Consider the following 17,970-nt stretch of genomic DNA (forward strand, 5'->3'; position numbering starts at 1 on the left):
AATCCACCGCATCAAAAGATTGATATGTCAGTATCATTCATTCACTGACTTAAACGTAAGAGTGATAATCTTACATGTCCACCCCTCTACACTGCACCAGAAGTCTAATCCACAACATCAAAAAATTGATACGTTGTATCCGAACTCTATTTTATCGGTTCATCACTCATTCATGAATTTCCATCATAACATAACTTATATAAAATTTTAATGTTAAAAATATATGTCAAAATTTATGGTGTTAAACAATATTCTTTTCCTTAAAAGAAACATTATTCTAAATAATATGCACATGTCTAAGACAAGGAATCACGAAAAGAGACATCTTTGTCTGTCCCTATTATATTTTCCCTTTTTCGTTTTATTTTTCTCCACCCGGGGCATTTTATTTTTGAATTTGCATCCTTTTAGATTAGATCTCTTAAAAGCAAGCACCGAATCTCGAATCTCAAACTCTTTCTCCTCATATCATATGTCACTCATTTCTCTTTTCAGCGCCACTTGGTTGCAATGTGGGAATAACCACGCGCCTCCATTCTGCTTCGCTGTCATTTAGGTACTTCATCTTGTTCCATTCTTCACTCTTAACTTGCTAACAAACATTGCTACCTCCAATCTTGAACTCCCTAGACTTTGAACCTGAAACTCCTCGGTTGACCTATAGCTACTATATACATTGCTTTCTAGTTAGAATGGAACTTCATGTTTTCCTTTTGCAGTGTTTTTTATGCTTATGACAGCTTTATTTTTGGTGAATATGCACTTGTTATGACTTGTTAGTTGTTAGTTACTATTTTTGGCTGAGAAAGACAACTAGTTAGTTTATCCCAAGTTTGGAGTTAAAGTTACTCAACATTGATTTGGATTTATTTATGTGAATGGCAACTATTAGAAAAACATTGTCTCCGGTTTCTCGGGCCGGGACTGTTACAAATCTAGAAGTCTGTTCAGTGTCTTCCCCTTTGTCTAAATCCTCATCAAGTCCTCAAAATTCTCTGCTATCCGAAGGACTGTTACCTTCTTCAATCACCTCACTAGACTCCCGGGCTTTTTTGCTTGGTGGTTTCTCACCAAGATCTTTGAGGGCTATTGAGAGATTGAATTCAAAGCACAAGGGACAGCTTTGGAGGAAAGTGCTTTTCCATTCTTTCATTTGTTTCATGGTTGGTGTTTCCATTGGACTCATCCCGCTCGCATCAACCAACTTGTCCTCGAAATTCATGGCAAACCATCAAGGTTTCTCTTCTGAGGTAATATCTGAAGTCGAAAATTTGAAGATAAATAGGACGCCATTAGTTGATGAAGATATGAAGTTTGATGCTACTTTGATTTCACCTTTGCAAGAACAAGAACTAACAAATGGTGTAGCATATAATATCTCAGATAGCCAGTTCAATGAAGAATCATATTCGGAGTCTCGAAAGCTTCTCATAGTTATCACGCCGACTTACAATCGTCTATTTCAAGCTTATTACTTGCATCGTTTGTCACAAACTTTGAAATTGGTCCAACCTCCTTTGTTGTGGATTGTTGTTGAGATGGATTCACAATCTGAAGAAACTTCTGACATCTTGAGGAGTAGCGGATTATGTATAGGCATCTTGTCTGCAAAATGAATCTGACCAACACAAGCCATAAGAACATTCTTATGAGAAATGTCGCTATAGCTCATGTGGAAACTCACCGTCTCAATGGAATTGTCTATTTTGCAGACGATGATAATGTCTACTCAGTCGAACTCTTTCAGCAAATGAGAGACATAAGGTATGTTTAGTTGCATGGTACTACGTGGTGAGATGATTTCCGTTATTCACCTCTCACTCTTCAATCGAATTTTGTTATGCGGATTTTTTTTAGCATATTCTTCTTTCCTACGATGTTTTTGCAGACGATTTGGAACATGGACTATTGCGAAACTATCGGAGGATAGAAGTGGCATTGTCCTGCAAGGGCCTATTTGCAATGGAAGTGAAGTGATTGGGTGGCACACAAGTACTGAATCAGATTGGAAATCTAAAAGATTTCATGCTGAAATATCAGGTTTTGCCTTCAACAGTACGATACTATGGGAACGAAAGAAGTGGCACCGACCGCTACTTGAACGTATCAGACAGCTCGAATCAGTCAAGGAGAATTTGTGGGTTGGTAACAAAAATTTAGCATACTGATCAATCAAACTTGAAATGATGTTTTGAAATCAATAGTGAAATTTGTTTTGTTTTTGCTACATGTAGGTAAGCAAGTTGATTGAGCAGGTTGTTGAAGATGAAAGTCGAATGGAGGGCTTAAGGAACGACTGCCCGAGAGTTATGGTTTGGCGTATTGATCTCGAGTCATCTCATTCCTTTTATCCTCATAAATGGATTGCAGAAAACAACCTCGATGTCATTTGGAATCTTCCACTTGTGTGAAATTTTTGATAAAGAAATGGTGAGATTAATGTGATTCATTTTATATGTCAAGTTTTACTGTGTAGAAGATGTTTAACATTATGTTTGTTGAAGTTAATTTAGAGCTGAATGCCAGAAAATACATGCCACATATTTTTTCGATTGTGGCTGAGCCTACATTCCTATATTTTTGCGGATTGTGGCTGAGCCTAGACCAGGCACATGTTGGTATTTAACTATTTGGCCGAGTACTTATTTGTAATCTATCTATAATATAAGAAAAGATACGTAGAAAACTCATCTTTGCCCGATTCTCTTTTTTTGCCACATCACCAATTTGGGAGTAATTTTGATCCAAAATTGAACCAAACTTACAATTCAACCAATTTAATTGCTACTTTTTCTACTTGGTTTCACTTTATGCAGTTTGTTGAACCAGTTTTGTTAAATGTGGTTCCAAATCAAACTAACATATCCAACTTTTTGTACTTTCATTCACTTTTGAAATGATTTTTCATCACATCATTCTTTGTTGTGTCAAATTTCTCATTCATATTTTCCTCCATTCTCTCGTCCGGTTCTTCACTCTTCCTCTTATTCCTTCACTCTAACACTCTTTCATTTCTCAAATCTATTCTTACCTCCATCTTCTTCTTCTTCTTCTTCTTTTCTTCTAACCCTGTTTTTTCTTTTGACACAAAAAGCATACATGGTTTTGTCTTCTATTTAATACTTTATTTAATACTTGGGCATACAAATATTTTAAGAAAAATTCAGGGCCATCATCTGTTATTATTGCTTTGAAAATCTTATGAAATTGAGTTTGAACGAGATAAATGAAGGATTTAACATGTTCATAAGTTTTAGATTTAAAACGCATAAGATAAGTTAAACAATATGTGTTGTGATCATCTACGACAGCTGTTATGGAGCGGTCAGATGTTTAATTGGCCAATGTCCAATCCATCTTAAATTCATTCCATTTGACCAAAACTAATAAATAGTTCACATTCTCACTATACTCATATTGAATCTTGAATTGACTTGGTAGTTAGAGTGCTAACTAGCATTTGCGAGATTCAAACTCTGCTCATTTTTAATTAAAGTTTGTTGTGAACATGTTGAGATATGCATTAAATTGAGTAATATTCTTTGTATATAATTATTACCTCGTATGCAATGAGTTTTTGAATGCTAATATTTCCATACAAAATGAAATATTGTTAACAACATTATAAGAAATGAAATGTAAAAATGTATTAATTATTTGATGACTTTGATCATAAAAACAATCAGAGGCTTAAATATGTGCACATGTTTTGTAACTAACTTACTACTGAATGGCTTCCAATATTGTGAAGAGTTCCTCTTGAGTTATCAATAGTATTTCGGAGCTAAGAAACCATGTGAGGCTGGTTCAACAAGAATGGAATGATATGCTGGATAAGGGTAAGTTCAAAATGAAAAAAATTTATGATGTGCTTACTAATAGTGATTTGCAGGTCCCTTGGAGATTCCTTTTCAAAGGAAACGTGGCTAAACCTAGAGCCATCCATGTGACTTGGCTAATTTTTCATGGGAAGCTGCCTACCAAAGACAGGTTATGTCGGTTCAAGATGATCCAAGATAAAAGATGTAGTTTATGCAGTAATGTGGATAAAACTCTAGAGCACATGTTCTTTGATTATCCTCACACTCTCTACATATGGCAGAAGGTCCTTAAGTGGCTTGAGATCGTTCACTCTCCTTGCCTGGCAAGTGGGTTGATGAGTTAAACTGGATTCTTGGGTTTAATTCTAGGAAAGGTTGGAAGGCAAGTATTATCAAACTTGCTTTTAGTGAAACATTATATGGCATATGGAGTTATAGAAATGATGTGGTTTTTCACCACCATACAAATAACAATACATATGACAAAATAATTGATTGTATAGTGTATAGGGGTTGGAGTTCTGCAACTAACTTACCACAAAAGTAGTTAAGGTGGTTAAGAAAAGAAACTAGCTATACAAATAAAACCATAACTAACTAATAATTAATTAGGGTGATTATGGTTAACACCCTCTCAAACTGCAATGGTTATCCTGCATTCCCAGTTTGATAGACAAAGTTGTGAAGGGTCCGTGGTGTAAAGGCTTAGTTAAATATATGCTACCTGCTTGGTGGTGTGAATATGCATCAAATAAATTGTGTTACCTTGAACTTTGTATGTGACAATCTATTTCTACGTGTTTGGTTCATTCGTGAAAAATCAGACTATTTGCAATGTGTATCGTTGATCTGTTGTCGCAAAAACTAGTAATGTGCTCGTCGTGTTGAATACCTAAGTCTTGGAAGAGATATAAGATCCATTGTCCTTCACAAGTATCATTTGCGAGAGCACTATATTTTGTATCTGAAGATGATCTGGGCACTTTGTGCTATTTTTTGCTCTTCCAACAAATTATATAAAATAATTCTACTTCTTCTACATAAATCATTAATAAAAAAATTAAAAAGAAAAAAAATAGCTAACCAATCAAAGATCATTTTGTCATTAACTTAATGATCGGTCACCATTTCTACCTAATTTCTATCATGTATTCGGTCTAAATTTGTTGACTCGGTAACACTTTGATCAATGTTTTATTGCTTTTGTTTAAGTATTTCATGTTTCATTGTTTTTCTGTTTACTTTGCATTATGTTTTAATTTAAGATATTTAGATTCTTTTGATGCCGTTTGGTTAGTTGTGTACGAATTTCAGGGTTGAACAAGTCATCTTAAGTGTCAAAGCAACTATGAAGGAAGGAGAGGCAAGAGAAAGATGAAAATTCAAGGTTCTGGGGTCTAACACGGCCGCCCGTGCTTCCACGCACGGCCCGTGTCAGGAGAATGGCACTCTCCATACAAAATCCAGGGACGACACACGGCCGCCCGTGCTTCCACGCACGGCCCGTGTCAGGATGGCTGGGAGCAAAAATAAAAATAAAAAGCAACACGGCCACCCGTGCGTCCAAGCACGACCAGTGCTGCTGAGAGCGTGAAACTTCCAATTTTAGGGCTTTTTCATTAAATCTCCACCTTGAGGGCACTTTAGACATTTCATTTGGCTGAGATTTGTACCTAGACTATTTAGTTGAGTTTTAGAGAATGATTTTGGGACTTTTTGGCCAAGAGAAGACACGATTGAAGATTGGAGAAAACAAGGGTTTGGGAGAGAAGAAGGTTTTCATGAACGGAAGCGATTGAAGATCAACTTTCATCTCAATTCTTGTAATGTATCTACTTTATATTTTGTTTTCTTTGAACAATATGAGTAACTAAACCCTAATGCTAGGGGGTGTCCCTGATTTGACTCTGTAATGATTTTGAATTCCTGAGTTCATCAATAGATTTGTTTTCTTATTTAATTTAATTGTACAAGGTTTTTATGCTTTCTTTGTCGGACCAACAAGATTGATTTATGGTTAACAATCAGCTGGACAGCGGTTGTTAAGGTTTTTGTACGATTAGACTATAGTAGATATCACCTAGGACTAGGGATACCATATAGTTACCGGTTAACTCTTGATAACATAAAGGCTTGATTTCATCATAATTCTCTAAGGACTTAGGAGTTAGGATGAATGTTCAAAGGTTTTCCCACTAAGGACTTAGGGGAAAATAATCTAAAGGGCGGTAATTAAAGGTTATGAACTTGTTGAAGAGATCTAAATCCAAGGTTATTACAGGAACAATCACACACTATACCCCTAGCATAATACTCATATTTGTCAAAAAGCCAATTTACTTTTCTGCTTATTTTAATTATTGTTTAGTGAAAATTTGCAAACAAAACCCCAACATTAGTTTTTTGTTTAATTGAACCACTATTGAAACTCGATATTAACGTGCAGTCCTTGAGATCGACATTCGGGGAATTTCCCTATTATTACTACAGAGGCAAAATAGTACACTTGCTATTTTTCCGATCAAGTTTTTGGCGCCGTTGCCGGGGACTGTCAAAATATAGAGTTTGAATTTTAGTTCAATTGAAATTTTGTTGCTCGTCAACTAAAATTTTGTTTTTGTTTTTGTTTATTTGAATTTGATTTTATAAAAAAAAAAAAGTCAGATTATTTCTCTTCATGAATTCTTCTATACTTTGCTCCTAACAAATTGTCTGAGTTTTGTAGCTATGTATTGTTTTGATACATTGCCACCTGTATCTCCTGCATGTTGGTCGCCTGATTCAGGAGTCACCTTGGAAGAGGTGACTAAAATTTTTAAAGCATATAAGAGAGAGGTAAGAATCCTTATGAATGAATGTAAGGAAGCTAACTTTTATCCAGAGAGGTTTATTTGGAGAAAGTTAGAGTTGGAAGAAGAATATGTGGAACCAGAAGAAAAATGCATAATGCCAGATGAAGAGGATGCAGTAAGAATAGAAGAATTTGAGGTAAAAAAGAAATATGGGGAAGAAGAAATAAGGAAAGTTGAAGATGATCGAGTTTTGGATAAAACTACAAATTTAACAATTTGTGAAGATGTGGTCACCCAACAAGAAAATCTTCAACAAGAGAGTATCCCCAAAAACTATTTTTACAGCAAGGCATATGAAAGACAAGAAATTGACAAAGTACTGGAAGACATTTATGCCTTGTTCAATAAAATCAAGCTGAAAAGGATTTGGCAACAACATCATCGGTACTTTAAGTTCATGGGATTGCTACCAAACAAAAGAAAGAAAAAGGATGATGTGTTCTTTGTGTCATATATGCCACCCTAACAAAGGGAATGGACCGTCGAGCCAGGCGACGTTAAACGAAGCGCTTCGTGGGAGGCAACCCACGGTTTTAATAATTAATTTTGCTGTTTGTTTTTTTTATTTTCAGGAAATAAAAGAGGGCATCTTTAGTGAAAGCTCGGAAGTGATCATTGGAGTACAATACCCTCTGTAAGTAATCTCTCAAATGCTTGTTCTAAAACATTGAGGCCAATGTTTAGTTCAGGTGTAGGAGGGGTTCTTCTCAGCATTGATTTTAGTTGTTTCCCTTTTTATTTTTGTTGGGTTGACATTGTGTTATAGATTGATTGATGGATGCTGAATGAATGATGAATAGTAGTTAGTGGATGAAAGGTGCAACCTGAACTTATTTCCCCAAGGCACTCTGGAAGTTGATGCAGCCGAAAGAAAAGTAACTGTTGGACGCAACTTGGTGATACTGGACAAGGAGGATTGTATGGTGTACCTGCGCCGGAAAAGAAGCCACATGACACGAGGAGTGCTTTGGAACCTGTAAGCTTACCCAACATGGTGAGGTTATAAAAAGCCAAACACAACAGATGATCATCACGAGAGTTCATTAAGGTATGACTTTATCATTCTGATTTTGCGTATGTTCTACTGACGTAGCATAATATGAGGACACACACTGAGGCATTTGTTTGTTTTTACCACCTGAGCCTTTCTAGCCATCCTAAATTATATTTTATCCGTTGTTACCCCAGTTGAGCCATATCCGTTTGTTTGTTATAACCATATCTGTAACCCGCAGCCAAACACTTCCAACCCTTGCTCGGCATAAATGTTGTGGTTTTCAGAGTTGTGCTAAAATCTAAGTTTGGGGTAGTAATCATCAAAGAAGAGGGCAAGTAAAAAAAAATGAAAATAAAATTTTTGAGACATATGAATGTATGTCCCATTAAAAAAAAAGAAAGAAAGAGAAAAACTTGCCCGAATGAAAGACTCAGTTACATTAAGTACTCACGGAAGAATGAGTGAAGCAAAAGAGTCTAAGTCGAATAAATTCCCAGTGTAACAAGTTGAGCACAATTACGAAAAACACAACATGAATGTCGAACCCAAAACCATTTGTTTATCCATTTCCTTGTGTATCCCACCGTACCTAAACCCCATTACAACCCAGAAGACCTCAAAAAGTGTGTGAACTTTGTTAGTATAGTGAAGGTAGAATTTATTCAAAATTAAGAGTTGATATTGCATATCTTTATTTTGTGAGTGCAAAACACTTTAACCCTGAGAGATTTGGTGAGAAGTGTGAAAAAGCTTGCAGGGTAAAAAGGTACTCTGATGTGGACGTGTGGTAGAAAGTTTGGTTCGACAAGCCAGAGATTCTATTAGAAAGGTAGACGCAAGTTGCGAATAACATCGGCAGTGTCGTGGAAAGAAAAATCCAGGGTGACCTCTGTTTGGTCTCTTGCATCACTTGAGGACAAGCAATGAGATAAGTGTGGGGTTGTGATCGGTCACCATTTCTACCTAATTTCTATCATGTATTTGGTCTAAATTTGTTGACTCGGTAACACTTTGATCAATGTTTTATTGCTTTTGTTTAAGTATTTCATGTTTCATTGTTTTTCTGTTTACTTTGCATTATGTTTTAATTTAAGATATTTAGATTCTTTTGATGTCGTTTGGTTAGTTGTGTACGAATTTCAGGGTTGAACAAGTCATCTTAAGTGTCAAAGCAACTATGAAGGAAGGAGAGGCAAGAGAAAGATGAAAATTCAAGGTTCTGGGGTCTAACACGGCCGCCCGTGCTTCCACGCACGGCCCGTGTCAGGAGAATGGCACTCTCCATACAAAATCCAGGGACGACACACGGCCGCCCGTGCTTCCACGCACGGCCCGTGTCAGGATGGCTGGGAGCAAAAATAAAAATAAAAAGCAACACGGCCACCCGTGCGTCCAAGCACGGCCAGTGCTGCTGAGAGCGTGAAACTTCCAATTTTAGGGCTTTTTCATTAAATCTCCACCTTGAGGGCACTTTAGACATTTCATTTGGCTGAGATTTGTACCTAGACTATTTAGTTGAGTTTTAGAGAATGATTTTGGGACTTTTTGGCCAAGAGAAGACACGATTGAAGATTGGAGAAAACAAGGGTTTGGGAGAGAAGAAGGTTTTCATGAACGGAAGCGATTGAAGATCAACTTTCATCTCAATTCTTGTAATGTATCTACTTTATATTTTGTTTTCTTTGAACAATATGAGTAACTAAACCCTAATGCTAGGGGGTGTCCCTGATTTGACTCTGTAATGATTTTGAATTCCTGAGTTCATCAATAGATTTGTTTTCTTATTTAATTTAATTGTACAAGGTTTTTATGCTTTCTTTGTCGGACCAACAAGATTGATTTATGGTTAACAATCAGCTGGACAGCGGTTGTTAAGGTTTTTGTACGATTAGACTATAGTAGATATCACCTAGGACTAGGGATACCATATAGTTACCGGTTAACTCTTGATAACATAAAGGCTTGATTTCATCATAATTCTCTAAGGACTTAGGAGTTAGGATGAATGTTCAAAGGTTTTCCCACTAAGGACTTAGGGGAAAATAATCTAAAGGGCGGTAATTAAAGGTTATGAACTTGTTGAAGAGATCTAAATCCAAGGTTATTACAGGAACAATCACACACTATACCCCTAGCATAATACTCATATTTGTCAAAAAGCCAATTTACTTTTCTGCTTATTTTAATTATTGTTTAGTGAAAATTTGCAAACAAAACCCCAACATTAGTTTTTTGTTTAATTGAACCACTATTGAAACTCGATATTAACGTGCAGTCCTTGAGATCGACATTCGGGGAATTTCCCTATTATTACTACAGAGGCAAAATAGTACACTTGCTATTTTTCCGATCACTTAACAAAAAATCCAAGACTCTTTCATAGACTAAAATCAACTAATCAACAAAGAGTCGAACTACTGAGACTTTGACTTCTCAGTTTCTTGATGGAGATACGTAGGCACAAGGTTGCGAAACCAATGCATATCCCCTAATCTGAAACTAACATTTTCCTTCTGTAAATTCTTTTTTCTATAAATACTCAATCCTTTGTAAAAAAATTAAAAGTAAGAAATAATTAGGTAATATTCCCTTAGCAGACACACCTTAACCCTAAAACTAGATAAGGTTCCCCTTGAGTACAAGGGAGGTGACAGGTGCCTAACACCTTCCCCTCACTTAACGGATTCCTGAACCCTTTATTCGGTTGCGATGACCATTTTATCCCTTTTTTAGGGTTTATCACTATTCTCCTTGTTTCTTAGGAATGAAGAAAATGTGGTGGCGACTCTGTTACTTTTGCTGGCCATGACACGCATCCCTCTCCTCACGACTTTTGAAAATAATGAGAAAATATCCTTCAACGTTGTAGTATAGTTCTGGGAGAGTAATGAAATTCAATGTATTGAGCATGAATTTCTTAATAGCGTTCATGGATAGTTCATCACCTATAGCATACATGATGAGAGCATTCTTCCAAAAATATTTTTCAGATGCAATATTATATTCTTTAATCTGCACTTCAATTTCTCCATTAATAATCAGGGACGCCGTATACTTAATCTCAATTCTTGACAGTAATCGGCTGCCTTTGATGATATCAACCCAAAGTTATAGTGGGTTGTCTTCAAGTTTCTCCTTTCCTTCGATATTTTCCTCCATAATCGTCTCCAAACTGGGTGTTCCATTCACATGGTTCTCTCTCGCACCACTATTACTTGTGTATCCCTCCTTCCCACCTGAATTTGAATTTGGCGAAAACACTATAACACTCGTCAATGGGGTCATTGCCACCTTCTTCTTTGACCGACCATGTTCCATTCCCAAATATAGAAATTATTAGAAGTTAAACCCTAATCCCCCCGTAGTAGTCCCTAACCCTATGGTTAGGAGTTTAAACCATTTCAGAGAGGTCTCACTATCAAACTCTAGTACCTGTGTACACATTATCGCCGAAAATGCTCAAACGAAAATTGCGTCGAAAATCACTAGAGCTAGTATAAATTGCCCCCTTAAAAAATACTATTTTTATTTAGAGTAAAAAAACACACGTTTAACATTGCTTTGGCATTTATATTCTAAAAATGCAAATATTGAATGTGCTATCCTTAAATTTTACATTCTTCACCAAATGTAATAGATCATCATATTAATATGAGATGTTCAATTTGATTAATGAGATATGTACATTTTGAATGTGCTATCTTTAAATTTTACATTCTTCACCAAACGTAATATATCATACTATTAATTTGAGATGTTCAATTTGATTAATGAGATATGTACATTTTGAATGTGCTATCTTTAAATTTTACATTCTTCACCAAACGTAATATATCATACTATTAATTTGAGATGTTCAATTTGATTAATGAGATATGAAATATTTAATATCATATTTATTCATTATCATAACACACTTTACCATGCTAGTATCTATTATTTATATCATAAGAATGAAAAAATAATTTGTGTTGTTATAAATTTTATATTTGTAGTGAGTGCTAGGAATAATATGAGTGGTTTGGATAAGTGTTTAGAAATTTATTATCATATAAACACACACTTTTAAAACACACCTGTCTTCTATTTATACCTTAGGATTATACAAATACCCTGTGTTTTTTCTAAATTTTAAATTATCCTATCAAATATGTACATGTCCCTTCTATTTATTTAAAAGAAATCCAATGTTTAAAAAGGTTATACTCAAATAGATAATTCAGTTGCAATTTACATACTCTAATATTCATAAAAAAATATCTTTTTTTATCGTAACTTATTATTATTATTATTATTATTATTATTATTATTATTATTATTATTATTATTATTATTATTATTATTATTATTATTATAATTCATAAACCATAAACGTATACAATTTTAAAAATTCAAAATATTCATGTTCATTTAAAATTTAAATTCTAAAGTTTTAGATTGAAATATTTTCATTAAATTTTTATAAACAATTTTTAAAACTTAAATATTTTATCAAAAATGATTTTGATTTGAAATAACTTAAAATAAAATAAAATATGTATTTTGTTGATAGGGATATGTGAGAAAAAGATTAATTTTGATATTTGAAAATAAAAATTTGTATCTAAAATAAAGATAATTGTTAATTACAATAAAATAGATATTTTGCTGATAGTAACATGTGAGAAAAAGAGAAATTTTACTGATAGTGTCCCGTGAGAAAAATATAAATTTTGATATTTTAAAATAAGAATTTTGTGTCTCAAATAAAGGTAATTATTAAATAAAATAAAATATGTATTTTGTTTATAACGGCCAGTGAAAAAAAGAGAAATTTTGCCTTTTGAAAATAAGAATTTTGTGTCTAAAATAAATACAATTGTTAATTAAAATAAAAAATTTGCTGACAGTGATACGTGAAAGAAAATAGTGACCTGTGAGAAAAAAAGAAATTTTAATATTTAAAAATAAGAATTTTGTGTGTCAAATAATAAAATTATTAATTAAAATAAAATAAGTATTTTTCTAAGAGTAATCCATTGAGATATACATTTAGTTGGGTGTATGGTTATTGAGAATTATTCATTTTTAAAAAATAAACTCTTAATTTTATTAAAATTTAAAAATTAATTAATTAATTAATTAATTAATTATTATTTTAATAATAATAATAATAATAAATAGAATTAATTAAATTTATTGTAAAATCAAAAATTAAATACCTACCTTGTACTATACACTAATAAATATTTAATAAAATAAATTGTATATTTGGAAAAAAAAAAGAACTTGAGAAATTGGTGAGAGATAAAAGAGAAAAAAATAAATTTAAATTTGTTAGGCCATATTTTAGAATGAGATTGAATAAGAGGGTACACTATTCAAAGTATTTTTTGAATATTAGATGGTATCTTCTTTCGATTTATAAAAATTGATAACAAATTTTAAAGTTATAAACAAATAGCTTGACAGTACAACTTTTTTTATAGTATGACACATTTGGATAGATTTTTTTTTATGGTATGACACATTTGGTTTACCTCTCAAAACTATTGATTTTGACTCGATCTTTTAACTGATTTTGTATCTGCTTAATTTGATAGGAATTAGTGTGTTGGGGTTAGCTTGTTGTGTACGGAAAATTTCTGTTGGTGTATATTTTGTTCTGTACTATTTGGGGCATTACAAATGCCTTCATTTTAATAAAAAAATTGTTGTTTCAATTTTTTTTACCTATACTAAACCAAAAGTTTCACACTTTACAGTAGAAACTCTTTAAATTAATAATATTAGAACTGGAGAAATTTATTAATTTAAAGAGTTATTAATTTATCGATAAAATAATAATTATTAATTTAAAGAGTTTTTAAGTAATTATATTGTACATACTAAATAAAAAGGAAAATTAGTCTATGTCTACGTTGCAGCGAACTTTGGGACTCAACGTAAATTAGTAATTTATGATTTATTAATTTATGATTTTCTTGGGACCAAAAATTATAAAGGGATCTCCCAAAAAATTATTATCTTATTATTTTATCGAGTTTTTCAATTTTTTACATTGGCTCAAGTCGGGACCGAACAAATTTATTATTTTAGAGAGTTTATTAATTTACCGAGAATTAATTTAAAGAGTTTCTACTGTATGTTAATCTCTTTGTCAAAAATTTAACTATATATCCATTATCTGTTAAAAAAAATTATATATCCATTAAAAATCAATTGCATAAACTTATTACATTATCTTTTCATTATAAATTATTTACACTAAGAAAATGATATTTAAGTAATCTATAATCTATAATATAAGAAAATCCTATATTTTTCAACTTTGATTTTGCAGCTGTCATGTGGCTTCATGTGAGAAGAGTATTTTATCCTTCAACTTTGTTCCTGGAGCCGCCACATCACCATTGCTTTCTCAACTTCCATATTGCATACGTTCTGTTTCTCTCCCTCCACCTTCTAGTGATGGCTCTTCTTCCATTTTCCATACCTTATGATTCCCTCCCTCCATCTTCCACTATGCAGCAGTTATGCAATCAAGAGTTTGCAACTGCTCCACTCTCAATAATCATAACCATTCTGATATTTATAATATGTTTCATGTATTCTTCTCCCATAATATCTCAACCCTCCAAATTTTCATCTCTCTTCATCTTCACCTCCCTCTCTCGTCATCTCTCTCTCTCTTCATTTTCACCTCCCACAAACCTAGCCGCCACAACTCCTTCTCCCTTCAATACAACCCCTTCTCCATTCTCTCATATTTAACAATTTTCTTTCTCCCCTTTCTTATTTTGTGATTGAAATTGAAGGGATTATATTTGTATGGTACTGGATCTGACACCGTAACAACATAGTCTGCATAAATCTGTAAATTTTAATTCTCACCATGGTTGAAAAACAAACTAAAAACAATACTAACAACGTCAATACAATTTGAGTTTATTTTGCAGATGAAGGAAAGAAGAAGAACAGAATAAAAAACTAGCGTTGTACCAAACACCCATCGCCGCCATCGAAGCGCTGCACCACGGGATTCGCACGGTGATCTCTTTCTTTTCTCAATGTTTTGATATCATGTCGTTCCACATGCTTCACGGATAAGAACCCATATATCAATTACTCAAATCTCTTCACCATGGCCATTTAAATCCATTTTGGTATTCTAGGTTTTCTGCTTTATATTTGAAATTAAATGTTTCTGTTGATGTTTCTCTAAGTTTGATGACCAGTTCGGTTTGAGGGTGAGAAAATGAACACATCTGTATTTTGTTTTTTCGTGTTTGGTTGAGTTTTGGTGTTGTTGAGAATTTGACCATGGTGGTTGAAAGAAGTAACGAGGAAAATAGGTTTAAGGAGAGAGAGAGGACTGAGTTTTATGTATTCACATGTTTCTCTTTTTCTTTTATTTCACGTTTATTTATTTACTTATTTTTAATGGTGTTAAATGTTTTGTGCTGTGTGTTGCTATTGGTTAGTCAACTATTCTTCCCTTTCTTTTTGCAATTCATTTTAATTCTTTTTATTATATAAAAAAGAGTAGGTTATGAGAAATTATAAAGAGAGGTCTTTATGTTGTTGCTATTCTCTTTTAATGGCTCTTAATTTGTTTAAGTGGCTGATCATTTAATTAATTTTGTTGGAACTAACTTTAGAGAAATCAAGGGGAGGGCAAGTTTATAGCTTTCTTTTGTTTCTCATTTTTCTTTTTATCTACCATATAAGAAAAGTTTATCTTTTCCAAAAATACTGAATGTGTGATAGTTTAATTTCAGTGGGTTAGGCATTGTTTGGCTAAACAATTTAATTAAGTGATTATAGCATAAACACTTGTTGCTGACTTGGGTTACGAATATCAGCGCTGCTGACATTCACTCTGGGGATTTCCGTGGTGTTTCGAAAATTTGAGGTCGCTGGGATTTCCTTGTTGTTTGCTTAAGAGATTCAGACGGAAAGCTTTGGGTTGGAGAGTCTGGACATGAAAATTAAAATGTAAAAATGTTTAACATATAATAATTGCTATGATACCATGGGATGAGTGGTGGGACTTAGAACTGAATAAAGATGATTCTAATCCCCATATTGCTCTTCTTCCTTTGCACCCTGACATTCGTGCGAGGTTTAATGACACTTCGGCATGGGAGTATGCTTTGAGTATGGACGAGAAACCTTACCATAACATGATTTTCAGTTGGATAGATACTTTAACTGCGAACTATCCACCTCCCTTGGATGCTAATGTGGTATGAATTTATGAAACTCTTTTTATATTTCAAGTTAATCTGTGGTGGCATTTGGTCCAAAGAGACCATATGTTGCAAATTCTTTGGGCCTTATTTGCCTCAAGTTCTATGACTCTTGGATTTTATATGTCATTGTTTAAAACATTTATTTGTATGGTTGATGTAATTATATTAGGAGCATTAGAATCAGGAGATTTTTCATGAGATCGACACCCATCAAACATGGATTTACGAACATGATCGTCCCCAACACAAAACTCGATAACATATTAAAATGATGAAAACTGTAGATACCCGGTAAAACATTACAGAACCAGGATCTTGCAAAAATTAATTTCGAGGAACGAAGAGGGATTTCATTGAAATTTGCTGCTGCAAATCAGAATCACGATGCTGGAACTATGTCGACGCCAACTCAAACTTGGCCTCTAACTACACCCCACGTGTGGTTGAATCATTGAAGGGAAAAATCTTAATTGGAGTTTCTGCTGCAAAATGCAACACAATTGTTTTAGGATCTGACGGAGAGGTTACTATTTGCTAATTACGGTCTTTTTGTTATGAGTTCAATTTCTTCTAATTGTTAGAACTATAGTTACTTTTTATTAACTTTTTCTACTGCAACACAAATTTGGAAGGCAAACATTTTACTGAGGAGTAATGCCTAACTTTTTGTTTGTTATTCATAATAATTATTGTTCCATTATTGTAATAATTTCTCAAAGCTTTGGTTGTTGGTCATGGGGCTAGATTTTCACAAGCTTTGGGTTTTTGATGAGAGTGGTGTTTGCATTTAGGAGGAATGGGATTGTGAGTTCACACTGAAAAATATAGTACATTCATCATTGTTGTAATAAATAGAGGTGGGGTTGGAAAATAGATAATGCTATAGAAAACTTAAAATCAAAATTGATTTTCTAAAACAAATGTTTAGGATTGCGTAGTAACGGGTTTGTACTTTTAACAGACTATTGCTATTGTTGTTATCTTCATCATTGTACTTAGATGTGTATCTATATTCCCTTCTCTACCTTTCTGTTACAACTTCTGTTATCCCCTTTCTCTATTAAGGCTTTTGTGTTGAATTTGGTTTTATTGAGTTATGAAGGTTCAGTTTAGTAAGCAGCTTTGTTCGGTTTATTTTGAATTCATGCGTAGCTGCTGGGTTTATTCTTGGTTCTGGACTGTTGTCTAATTGTTGCAGGTGCAGAGTGTTTGGTTTTCGCATTGTGTCGAGTGCAAGGTTGATTCGGTTTGGCTTTGGTTTGATGGCATGCCTTCAATTTTCTTATGTTCTTTAATTTCCAGTTCTGTTTCATCATTTGTATAGCAGGTTCCAACGGACGGCCGCGGTAAACTAAGAACTTCTTTCGGGGCTTCCATGAAGACCACTTTAGAAACAATACTCTTGTCCATATCTCAATGATGGATGCAATTTGGCAGATGGTGGTTCCAATTGGACAGGTGTGCGTCGCTGTTGCTGCTGTAATTGCAAGTTGGGGGTTTCGTCGACAATGTTCTCGCGGCAGAGACTTCTTTTTCTTCTTCCTTGATTTTTTTCCGTTTTTTGCTCTGTGGTTTCACTGATTACTGTGGATGTTTTGTTGTTTGTAATGGTTTTTGTTACTTATATGAATGTTAATATGGTTATGGTTGGTGTTTGCAAATGTTGTGAAGCTTTTGGTAGTTGGAAAGAAGTGGTGGAATTTTTTTGAAGTTTGGTTTGTAGTATGTTGTTGTGAAAAACGATACCAATAACAAAGTATAATAGGAATTAGGGAAGAAAAGAATTGGTTATAACTGCTATTCTTTTACTTTCTCTAATTCCTATTATACTTTGTTATTGGTATCATTTTTCACAACAAATTGGTGCGGTGAGCGTGGAGAAGATGCCTTCAACAAAGTATGAGATTGAAAAGTTCACCGGAGTGAATGATTTCGGTCTGTGGCGCTTGAAGATGAAAGCCCTACTGGTTCAGCAGGGTTGTTTGGAAGCGTTGAAGGGAGAGGCAGCCATGAATGCAGAATTGACGGCAGCGGAGAAGACAAATATGATCGAGAAAGCACACAGC

General features: G+C 33.9%; 1 pseudogene; it reads left to right on the forward strand.

Annotated features, from left to right (window-relative positions):
- The first annotated feature begins 392 nt into the window (after positions 1 to 392).
- Positions 393 to 2,752, forward strand: LOC131654754 (probable beta-1,4-xylosyltransferase IRX9H; annotated as a pseudogene).
- The last annotated feature ends 15,218 nt before the right edge of the window (positions 2,753 to 17,970 follow it).

The sequence above is a fragment of the Vicia villosa genome, linkage group LG3, assembly GCF_029867415.1.
Source record: "Vicia villosa cultivar HV-30 ecotype Madison, WI linkage group LG3, Vvil1.0, whole genome shotgun sequence".
NCBI classification, from domain to species: Eukaryota; Viridiplantae; Streptophyta; class Magnoliopsida; order Fabales; family Fabaceae; genus Vicia; species Vicia villosa.